Source organism: Notamacropus eugenii, chromosome 1 (assembly GCF_028372415.1).
Source record: "Notamacropus eugenii isolate mMacEug1 chromosome 1, mMacEug1.pri_v2, whole genome shotgun sequence".
NCBI lineage: Eukaryota > Metazoa > Chordata > Mammalia > Diprotodontia > Macropodidae > Notamacropus > Notamacropus eugenii.
In genome coordinates this window covers 542,141,138-542,152,142 of record NC_092872.1, presented here as the reverse complement: position 1 = coordinate 542,152,142, position 11,005 = coordinate 542,141,138, and positions in this window count along the sequence as shown.

The window sequence follows — 11,005 nt, the reverse complement described above, 5'->3', positions numbered from 1 at the left end:
GTAGAAGGAGGAAAGTTGTAGTTGTTTCGTACATGTTTTCTTGTTATTTTGACAAGACTTGAGTTGTCCTTGACCACTTTGTAGCTTCAGATTCTGTTGTTCATACCTTTTCTGAGCTATTTTGACACAACATTGTATTGGTTTTCTCCTATCTCAGTATCCCTTGTTGAATCATCATCTGTGTTCCATTTGCTTTGTATGGTTAGACACACAAACGGTTCTGTCTTGGGCCCTTTTTTCTCTTTATGATCTCACTAATTCCTGTGGGCTCAATTATAATCTCTAGGCAGATGATTCTCAAATATTACATATCAAAACCCCATCTCTCCTAAGCTTCAATACTGCATCATCTATAAATGCTTGACATTCTCTGTATTCAAGGAATTCAAATTCAACATGCGTGAAACAACTTCTTATTCTTTCCCCTCAAATCCATCTTCCTGACTTTCTCATTTCTGATGAGAGCACCACCAGTTTTCTGGTTACCTAGGTTTATGATCTCAAAAGTTATTAACTCCACAACATCTCAGAATTGCCAGATCCTGTTGATTTTTTAAAAAATTAAATCTTACCTTATTTTTAGCTCTGAATTTTCAGTGTCCCTTCTTCCCCACCCAATTCAGAAAGCAAGAAAAACAAAACCTATTACAAACATGTAATTAGGCAAAACAAATTCCCGCATTAGCCATGAATCCATTCCCCCCAACCCACCCCCCCACCCCTTCAGCAAAAAAAAAAAAAGAAAAGCTTTAATCTGCATTAGAGGCCATTGCATCTTTCAGGAGGTAGATAACATGGTTTGTCATGAGTTCTCTAATTGTGGTTGATCATGGGGATGAACAGAGTTCCTACATCTTTCAAAGTTGACTTTATAATGTTGTTATTGTTTAAATTGTTCTAGTTCTGCTCCATTCACTTTGCATTAATTCATACAATTCTTCCCAGGTTTCTGTGAAACTATCCCTGTGAAATGAATTATAGCATAGAGTATTCCATTTTCATACACCAAAACTTGTTTAGCCGTCCTTCAATTGATGGATGTACCCTTAGTTTTTAATTCTTTGCCACCATGAAAAGAGCCACTATAATTTTATACACATGGGTGGTTCTTTTGATCTTTTTGGGGTATAGACCTGGTACCAGTGTCACTGGGTCAGAGGCTTTGCAGAGTTTAATATCTTTTTTGGACATAGTTCAAAATTGCTTTTGGAGAGTAGCTGGACTAGTTCACAGCTCCACCAACAGGGCACTGATGTACTTTCCCTACCTGTCTTTTCTAGCATTTTAACGTTTTCCTCTTGCGTCAATTTCACAGATCAATTAAGTGTGTTCTAGTACCTCAAGTTTTAACTTGCATCCCCCTATGAGTGATTTAGAATACTTTTTATATGACAATTGATGGCTTGGATTTCTTCCTCCGGAAATTGCCTTTTCATATACTTTGACTATTTATTAATTGGAGAATGGCTGTTATTATTCTAAGTTTGAATCAGTTTCCTATATATCGTAAAAAGACAGACATTTGCTGCAGTTTCCTTTCCCAATTTCTTGCCGTCTTATAATTTTAGTTGCATATGTGCAAAAACTTTCAATGTAATCAAAATTGTCTATTTTACCTCCTTTGAACCTCTGTGTCTTTTCTGGTCATAAAATGTTCCGCCATCCATAGTAGGCAGTGTCTTCCATGGTCCTCCAACTTGTAATGTCATACTTTGTCTAAATTATGTATCCATTTGGAGCTTGTCTAGGTGTATGGTGTGATTATTGGTCTATACCTATTTTCTGCCAGACTGCCTTCCCATTTTCCCAGCAGTTTTTGTCAGATAATGAGTTCTTGCCCCAATACCTAAGATCATTGGATTTATAAAACACTAAGCTCTTGTGCTTACTTGCTTCTGTATATTGTGTACCTAATCTGTTCCACTAATCAACCTATTTCTTATCCAGACTCAGTATCATGTGTCTTTGATGATTATAGCTTTATGGTACATTATAGCTATTATACTGCTACTAGGACATTTTTCCTCCTGCTTCTTTTCATTAATTCCCTTGATATTTTTGACCTTTTGTTCCTCTGGATATATTACTTTTTCTAGTTCTATAAAGTAATCCTTTGGTAGTTTCATTGATATGGCATTGAATAAATTAATTTAGGTAGTACTGCCATTTTTTATTATATTGGCTCAGCTTACTCAATGGAGCAATTACTATTTCTCTAGTTATTTAAAGCTGTCTATTTAAGCCATGTTTTGTAATTGTGTTCACATAATTTCTGTGTGTATCTTGACATAGACACCCATTATCTGTAGTACAAAAAATATTTTGTACTATCTGCAGGCCATCTCTTCCAGTTGATAATATATGGAATGTTGATGATCTGTATGGGTTTATTTTATATCTTGCATCTTTGCTAAAGTTATTGTTTTGATTAGTTTTTTTAGTCTTTAGGGTTCTCTAAAACATCTGCAAAAAAATGGTAACTTTACTCTTTGCCTATGCTTATTCACTTTTTTAATCTTATTTTATCTTTACTTTATCTTATTGTTGGCATCTCTGATACTATTAAATGATGATAATGAACATCCTTGCTTTATCCTTGATCTTATTGGAAAGACTTAGAGCCTTTACAAGATAATGCAGGCTCTGTTTTAGATAAATATTACTTATCATTTTAGGGAAAGTTCTATTTGTTTCTGTGTTGCTTAGTGTTTTTAACAGAAATGGGTATCGTGTCTTGTCAAATAATCATGATTTTTGTCTTTGTTACTAATATGGTCAATTATGTTTTTAGTTTTCCTAATATTGAATCAGTCCTGCATTCTTGGTATAAGTTTAGCCTGGTCATATCTTTGTGATATGCTGTAGTCTCCTTGCTAATATTTTATACTATGATTCATTAGGGATAGTGTCTGCAGTTTTCTTTCTCTATTTTGACTTTTCCTGGTTTAGATTATCAAAACTGTATTTGCGTCATAGAAGGAATTTGGTAGGACCCCTTTTCCTATTTTTGCAAACACTTTATGTAGTATTAGAAGTAACTGTTCTTTAAATGTTTGTTTAAAAAACATCTAGTTTTATGAGTTCATTCTAGTCATTTATATTCCTTGGGAGTTCATTTATGTTTTGTTCAATTTCTTTTTCTAAGATAAAGTTATTTAAGTATTTTACTTCTTGTTTTGTTAATCTGAAAATTTTGTATTTTGTAAATACTCATTTCATTTAGATCATCAGTTTTATTGACATAGTTGGGTAAAATAACCCCTAATTTTTCTTTTATTTCTTCTTTTGCTGTGAATTCATCTTAATTTTTGATGCTGATTTGCTTTTCTTTTTTAAAATAAAGTTAGCTAAGGGTTTATTTTGTTCTTTAAAAAAAAAAAAACCTAACTCCTAGATTCATTTATTAATTAATTCAGTGGTTATTTTGCTTTCATTTCTGTTAATCTCACCTTTAGTCTAAAGAATTTCTCATTTAGTATTTAATTGGGGTTTTAAATTTGATTTTCTAGCTTTAATTGCACACCCAATTACTAGTGTGCTCTTTCTCTTTTAACAGTTAAAGTGTTTAGAGATATAATTTTTTCCATAAGTACTACTTTAGTTGCTCCAGAAGTTTGGTACAGTATCATCATTGTCATTATTTTGTCATCTTTTTATCATTATTTTGTCATCCTTAATGACATAATCGTTGCTATGATTTACTCTTTGGCCCACTTATTCTTTAGGATTGTTAGGTTCTAATTAATTTTTAATCTTTGCCTTAAAAGCCCTTTATTAAATATAATTTGTTGCATTCTGGTTAGTAAAATGTTTAATATTTCTACTTTTATTCATTTATTTTTGATGTTTTTATGTCTCATGTGATTAGTTTTTGTAAAAGTGTCATGCAGTTAAGAAATAGGTATACTCCCTTCTATTTCCATTCAATATAGAAGTAAAATATGATAGATTCAGATGTTTATCCTATAAATTTCTTATTCAAGTCTTTCATTTTTTAAAAAAAACTTGGTTAGATTTATCTAGGTTTGAGAGGGGTAAATTCAGGACTCCTACTATTAAAGTTTTACTCCTCTATTTCTCCCTATGACTCATTTAACTTTTCCTTTATGAATTTAAATGTTATGCCATTTAAAGTACACATATATTTGTTATTGATACAAATTCACTGTGATATACTTCAGCAAAACATAGCTTGTTTCTCTTTTAATTAGACCTATTTTTGCTTTTGTCTGAGACCATGATTGCTACCCCTGACTTTTTTCACAATTTTACCTCAGTGTATATATTTCTGTTTCTAAGTGTGTTTCTTATAACCAGCATATTGTTGGATTTTGGTTTCTAATCCATTCTACTATCCTCTTCGGTTTTACTGGCAAATTCATCCACATTCATAGTTTTGATTGCTAACTGTGTATTTCCTTCCATCTTCTCTTATGCTTTTCCTTCTCTTTGTTACTTGTACCATCTTTTAAAGTTTGTTTTGCTTTCAACCTATCTGTCTCTCAGTCCACCTACCCTTTTATTCCTCTGCCCCTTTCCCTTTTTGTTTTCTCCTCTTTTCCTGTTGGGTATAATGTATTTCTGTACTCAGCTCTGTGTAAGTGTGTATATTCTCTCCTTTAACCAGTTCAGAAGAGAGTTTAAGTGTGTCCTGCTCCCGTCCCTACTCCCTGTTGTAGTTCTTTAAGTAGTTAATTTTAGAGATAATTTTTCCTTTTTTCCCCATGTGCTCCCTATACCCCCCACCCCCACCCCCTGCAAGGTATTACTCTTCTCCATCTTTTCCAGTCTTGATCCTCAAAACAAAACAGAATCACTATCTGGCTAATTAGATTCCCTCTATGATCTTGGGTGATGATGGAATTCTGAGGAGATAGATCATCTCCCTGAATAAGAATGTAAACAGTTTGAATCCAAACTTCATAGACCAAATCCCCTTTATAAAAGGATTATGATTACTTGCTCACGTTTACCTTTTTATGCTCCTCTTCGTTGCTTTGTCATATTCTACTCAGCTCTGGTCTTTTCCTCAGGAATGCTTGGAGGTCCTCCATTTCACTGTCTATTGTTCCCAGTGTAGGATTATAGTCGTTTTGCTGGGTAAGCTATTCTTGGTTGTAAGCCTAGCTTTTTGCTTTCCAAACTATCCTATTCCAAACTCTGCTCCTTTATAATAGTGGCTGCTAAAAGGGATACGTGTATGTGCACGTGTGTGTGTCTGTCTTTTTGTGATTCTGAATATGGCTCCTTGAAACCTGAATTCTTCCTTTTTGGCTGCTTGCAGTATTTTCTTTGACCTGAAAGCTCTGGATGTTGGCTCTAATGTTCCTGGGAGTTTTCATTTTAGGGTTTCTCTTTTAGGAGGTAAATGGAAGGCAGTGAAGTTTTTGCTATTTCCAGTTTGCCTTCTGATTCTGAGATATAGGTAGTTTTCTTTTAAAAATTCTTGAAGTATATCAGGCTGTTTCTTTTTTGGTTATGGTTTTCAGGTAGTCCACTGATTTTTAAATTATTTCTTCTCAATCTATTTTTCAGATCAGTTGTTTTCACTATAGATAACCTTTTTTTTTGTCTTTTGACTTAAAAAAAATTTCTTAAATGTTTCATTGAATCAGTAATTTCTGTTTGCTCAGTTCTCATTTTTATGAAGTTATTTTCTTGGGTAAGGTTTTGTGTCTCTTTTTTTAAACAATTGTCTTCTCATATTTTTCTTACATAACTTCTTTTCCCATTTTGTTCTAATACCACCCTCATTTGGCTAAAAAAAAAAAAATCTTAAACTTTTCTAGGAATTCTTGTTGGACTTGTGTCTAATCTGTATTTTTCTTTGAAGCCTTCCTTGTAGATATTCTTAAACCATTCTCTTCTGTTGGTGTCTTTGAAGCTTCTCTTCCACCATAATAATTCTTTATAGTGGGGTTGTTGGTTTTTTTGCTTTTTTTTTTTTCGTTTTTGCTCATCTTCCAAATTAATTCTTGACTTTAGACTTTATGTTAAGGCTTGTATCTAGAGTCTTCTGTGGGGAAGGCTTGGGCAGCCTAGATGGGAGGGGTGGGGGTGGGTCTATAAGCTTTTGGTGTTTCCTAAGTGATGTGACCCAGAATGAAGCCTGATCACTTCCCTCCTCAGCTGAGTTCTGCAAATTCTTGATCCAGGTTTAGGTATTGACTTGTCTCTGAAAGTTTGGAAACTTTAGTAGACTGCTCCTGTACTCACCATTAGCCTGCTGGTAGGCTCTGTAGGTTCAGAGGTCTGGGATCCTGCCCTAGTTATTCCACTGTAAACATCAGCCTTGATTATATTAGATTAGAACTGAGTCCTTAATATGCCCCTGGAAAAGAGACACATAGCTACCATTGTCTACCATTGTTTGCTTCTGAACTTGTTCCTTGCTCCGTATACAAGTAGGATCCATGATTTTGACCATTCTTCCCCACCACCCTTAGCCATAGGTTCCCCTCCTTAATTTGCTTTGTAACCCAGAACTGAGTGTTTGGCAACAGAGCTGCCAATAATACCTATTCCTGTAACCTGTGCTAGTACAGGGACCTCGTGGGATCTCATTTTACCCCAAAGCTTCCTGTCCTGGTGCCCAGTCTTGTCCCTTTTAGTCCTTGGACACTGCTTACTTCTGGCCAGATCCTGGGATATCTTTGTCTCTCCAAGTTAATGTGGGCTGAGGAATGTCTCACTGTGACTTTTTCTTGGATTTCATGTTAAGAATTTGATTTCGTATGTTTTCTAGATCTTCATAAGTGAAGTTTCATGGGATCAGAGAGAGGGAGAGGGGGGTTTTGCTGTACTTCAGTTTCTGCACCATCTTAACCTCCAGGTCCACCACTGCTAGCTCAGTTCTGCATCACATAGTTCCTATAGTATTTTCATAGTTTCCTAATCACTCTCTTTGCATATAGCCTGTCCCCTTTCCAATCTATCTTCCAGAGCTGCTAAATTGATCATCCTTAAACACAAGTCTGATCATGTCACACTCCTGTTAATCTTCTGTGACTTCCTGTTGCCTCTAAGATAAATACAAATGCCTAAATTTGACCCTTAAAGCCCTTCAATCTTGCTCCACAGTCTCCTAATTAATTCTCTATCATTAACTGTTTAGCCAAAATTGCCTATTTGCTCTTCCCATAAATGACATTTCATCTTCTGCCTCTGTGCTTTTGGAAATTTCTTACTCCTTATTTTCACCTTCTATGATCCCTAGTCTTTCAAAGCACAACTCAGATGTCATCTATAGGAAGCTTTTCCTGATCCTCCCCAATTATTAATGTCCCCTCTCACCCCAAATTATTTTGTATAGATTGGTACTTATTCTCCTCCCCCACTTCCCCAGGGAATGTAAGCTATTTTTTCATTACCAGGTTTTAGCACCAATCCTGGAATATAGTAAGTGTTCAGTAACTGCTTAATTGAATTGCCCTTATTCAGATGTTCCTTGAGTGAAGGCAGTAAGGATAGCTCAGATAGCTTGTTTACTGTGGTTTTTATAGGCATATGAATGCTTTTCATAATAGAATGAAGTCATTTTAAATTGAAATAACTAGTACAGTAAATGTATATGCATTACATTCAACCAGATGTGGCCTTAATGCCAGACATGGCACTCTTGTTTTGCTAACATCAGTATACTATGACTGCCTGTATGGAAAGTTTCAAAGTATTATTCTTTCTTATTAAACCTTCAGTTTTAAAATCATGGAAACATAATAACGTAAGTTGGAACAGCCTGTTAAATCTACCCTTTATAGATGGAGACAGCTATTGCCATCTTCACCACATAGGGATCCCAATGGACAGTATTAACAAATCTTGTGTGGTAATTACATTAGAAAATTAGAAAACAAAATGGTATTAGGTCAGTGGTTTTCTGTCGACTTCCAAGTAAGCTTCAAACCTAGCATTCAAGGCCCTCTACAATTCAGTTTGACACACATTTATTAAAGGCATACAGTGTGGAAAGCACCAAGGTACAAATATCTGAGTAGTTCTTATCATTAAGAAGATTATACTCTTGGAGTCTGGGGTTAAAATAATACCAACAGTTTATCTAAGATTGGGTGTGAAGGGGCAAAGGAGAGGTGCTTTAAGATTTTCTTTTTCAATTGAGATTACTAAGGATGAGTTGAACCTGAGCTGAAGCTTGAAGAAAGAGGATTAAATGAGAGCAGTTCCAAGCAAGGGAGCAAGTAATTTTCAGAGAGGTAGGGCAGTTTGCCTAGAATAGAGTGGATAAAAGGGACTAATGTGAAATAAGATTGGAACCAGATTATGGAAGACTTAAAAATGCTAGACCAAGGAATTTGTATTTTATCCAGTATGCAGTCTGAAATCCCTGAAGGTTCTTTAAGCAGAGGAATGACACTGCCAAACCTGTTTCTGAAGATTATTTAGCAGTGTTGTGAAGGCCAGATTGAGAAATAAAAAAAAGAAAGGAAAGGAGTCTAGGTAGGCTGTTAATAATAGTCCTAGGGCTATTAATAAGACAAGAAGGGATAAGAACCTATTGTAGGATGAGGGCAGGGTTGGCCCACACCATCCTATGCCTGGAATGCCCTTCCCCTTGTCTGCTTTGCCTCTTGAATTCCTCTTAAATCTGTAAAAACCAACTCAAATGCTACTTCTCAAAGAGCCCTCCCTAAGTCATGGAGGTCAAATGCAAAAAAAGTTCCCAAAGATATAAAAATATCCATAGTAGCATTTCTCTAGAAGTAAAACAAAGGGATGCCCATGAATTGGGTAATAGTGGAACAAACTATGGTTTATATGAATGCAATGAACTATTGTACAGTTAGAAACAAGAGTTCGTTAAAATGAATTCAGGGAAACAGGAAAACTTGTGTGAACTAATATAAAGAGCAGAACCAGGAGCAAAAATATGCTCTGACTACATTAATTTAAATGAAAACAACAGTCTAATAATGTCTGAATTCAGATTAAATGTAATGATCAATCTTGGTTCCAGAGAACATATAATATCACTTACTCAAATTACCATGCACTCACCTGTTTTCTTTATGCTGTGTATTAAACTGGTTTTTGCTTAACATTTTCTTTGTTAAGATTCTCTGGAGAAAGGACGTGAGTATTTTTAAATGACTAGCATAAAAATAAAAGAGACCGGTGAGAAATAAGTTAAATGTCTAATTGACAAGGTTGAGGGGTGATGGTGGACCCCAAAATACCGACAGTCCGGGTCATGCTCGAATGAATTCGACTCAAGCCTTCTTAAAGCCAAAGAAAACAAAGTTTATTAAAGATTCACCAAATTGGATTGCCTCTTAAGGAGCCTAAGCATTTGTGACACTTGTATTCACAAGCAGGCCAGATAGAATCTCAGCTAGACTGAGTCTGAGCTGGATTGAATCTAAGCGCCTGCATGGAGGCAAGGTGGAACTTAAATACAGAAAAGAGTATAGGAGAGATGGGGGGGGTGGGGTCTGGTAGTCCAGGGTGATGGGAGGAGGGGTTTAGGAAGGGTCTAGAGGAGAAGTCCAAGGAAGGAATCCCAGGAGGGTCAAAAGCTGGAAATAGCTGGAGGCTATCAGGAGATGTCAGACTATGGACGGTTTGGGTGGGAAGCAGGTGGGGCAATCCAGAGATCTTGAGAGGGGCAGTATGGGAATGGATACAGATCTTGGTGGGAGTGGTCAGCAGCCCGGGGAATGGAGTTTTGATGGGATCAAGGGTGGGGGGGTGCAACATGGGCTTCCTCAGACTGCCAGAACATATGGGAAGATTAGATTTGAGTAAGAAAGGCCAGATTAAGTGGGAAGATTCAAGGGGAGCTCAAGGAGGCTCCCAGAGTCTGAACCCCATCATAATGTTTATACCAATGGACCCCCAAATTCTAGTTGTGCCAGTATAGAAACTTAATACTGTATTCTAGCTGTGCCAGTGTAGAAGCTTAATACTGAATGTCTTGTCACCTTTAAAAGCTATACTTCCTGAATACTTCTATCCTCCCTCCTTTGGAAAGTTAATCTGTGGAGTTAAAAGGAACAGAGACCAAGTCTACTTCTGGAATGTGGAATTTAAGCCTGATATTACTTTCCCCCTAGTGTTGGAGTTTTCAGGCATGTAAACTGAAGGCAGTTCAAGGCAATGGAGAATTATTTTTGCTAATGCAAGACATGTGACCTGTACTCTAAAGATTTGTAACTGGGCATTTAGAAATTGTGGGTAAAGTCCCCTGTGTTTTCTTTCCCTGGAACTTTCTAAAAATGGAATGGGAGAAGGCTTCCTTCTGAAATGAGATCCCTGCCACTAGAATTAGGGTATTATTTAAACACAGTGGATTAGGTAAACTTTAAGGACTCTATTCACTTCAACATATTTAGGAAACCTTTAAGCCCACCACGATGTGCCAATTATATACCTGAAGTCTTGAGAGTAAGACCAGTACTATTATTTTTAATAACCCTGAAAATAAAAACTTAGTAATGCATAGGAAGAATAAAGCAAGTATTTCCCAGCACTCAATTTTTACTTGACATTTACTCACAGAATTTCAGAGCTGGAAGGGACCTCAGGCCACCTAGTTCTACTCTTAGGTTCTCTTCTTATCTAAACAAGAATTCCCCTCTATACCCTCCTCAGCAAGTGCCACCCTCCCTGTGCTGAAGACCTCTTGTGAGGGAGGAGACCACTGCTTCCAAAGGCAGCCCATTTCACTTCTGGATACCTTTTATTTTTAAGAAACTTTTCCTTACATTGAGTTGAAATAAATCTGCTTCTCTGCAACTTTTCTGCTTCTACATGGCTAAAGGCAAATATAAGAAGGTAGGAATAATGGGGCAAACTAAGTTCCAGGAAACTGAGAAGAGAGACAACATTATCAGCTTGAGGATTAAGGAGAATTTGTGAAGGCGGTTCATAAACTGATTCATCCTTACAGGAAGATGATTGTGAAAAGTAGAAATGAGACCAAAAGGGCACTCTAGGCATAACGGAATGAAAATAAACTGTATATGACATATTGAATTCCAGGAACAGC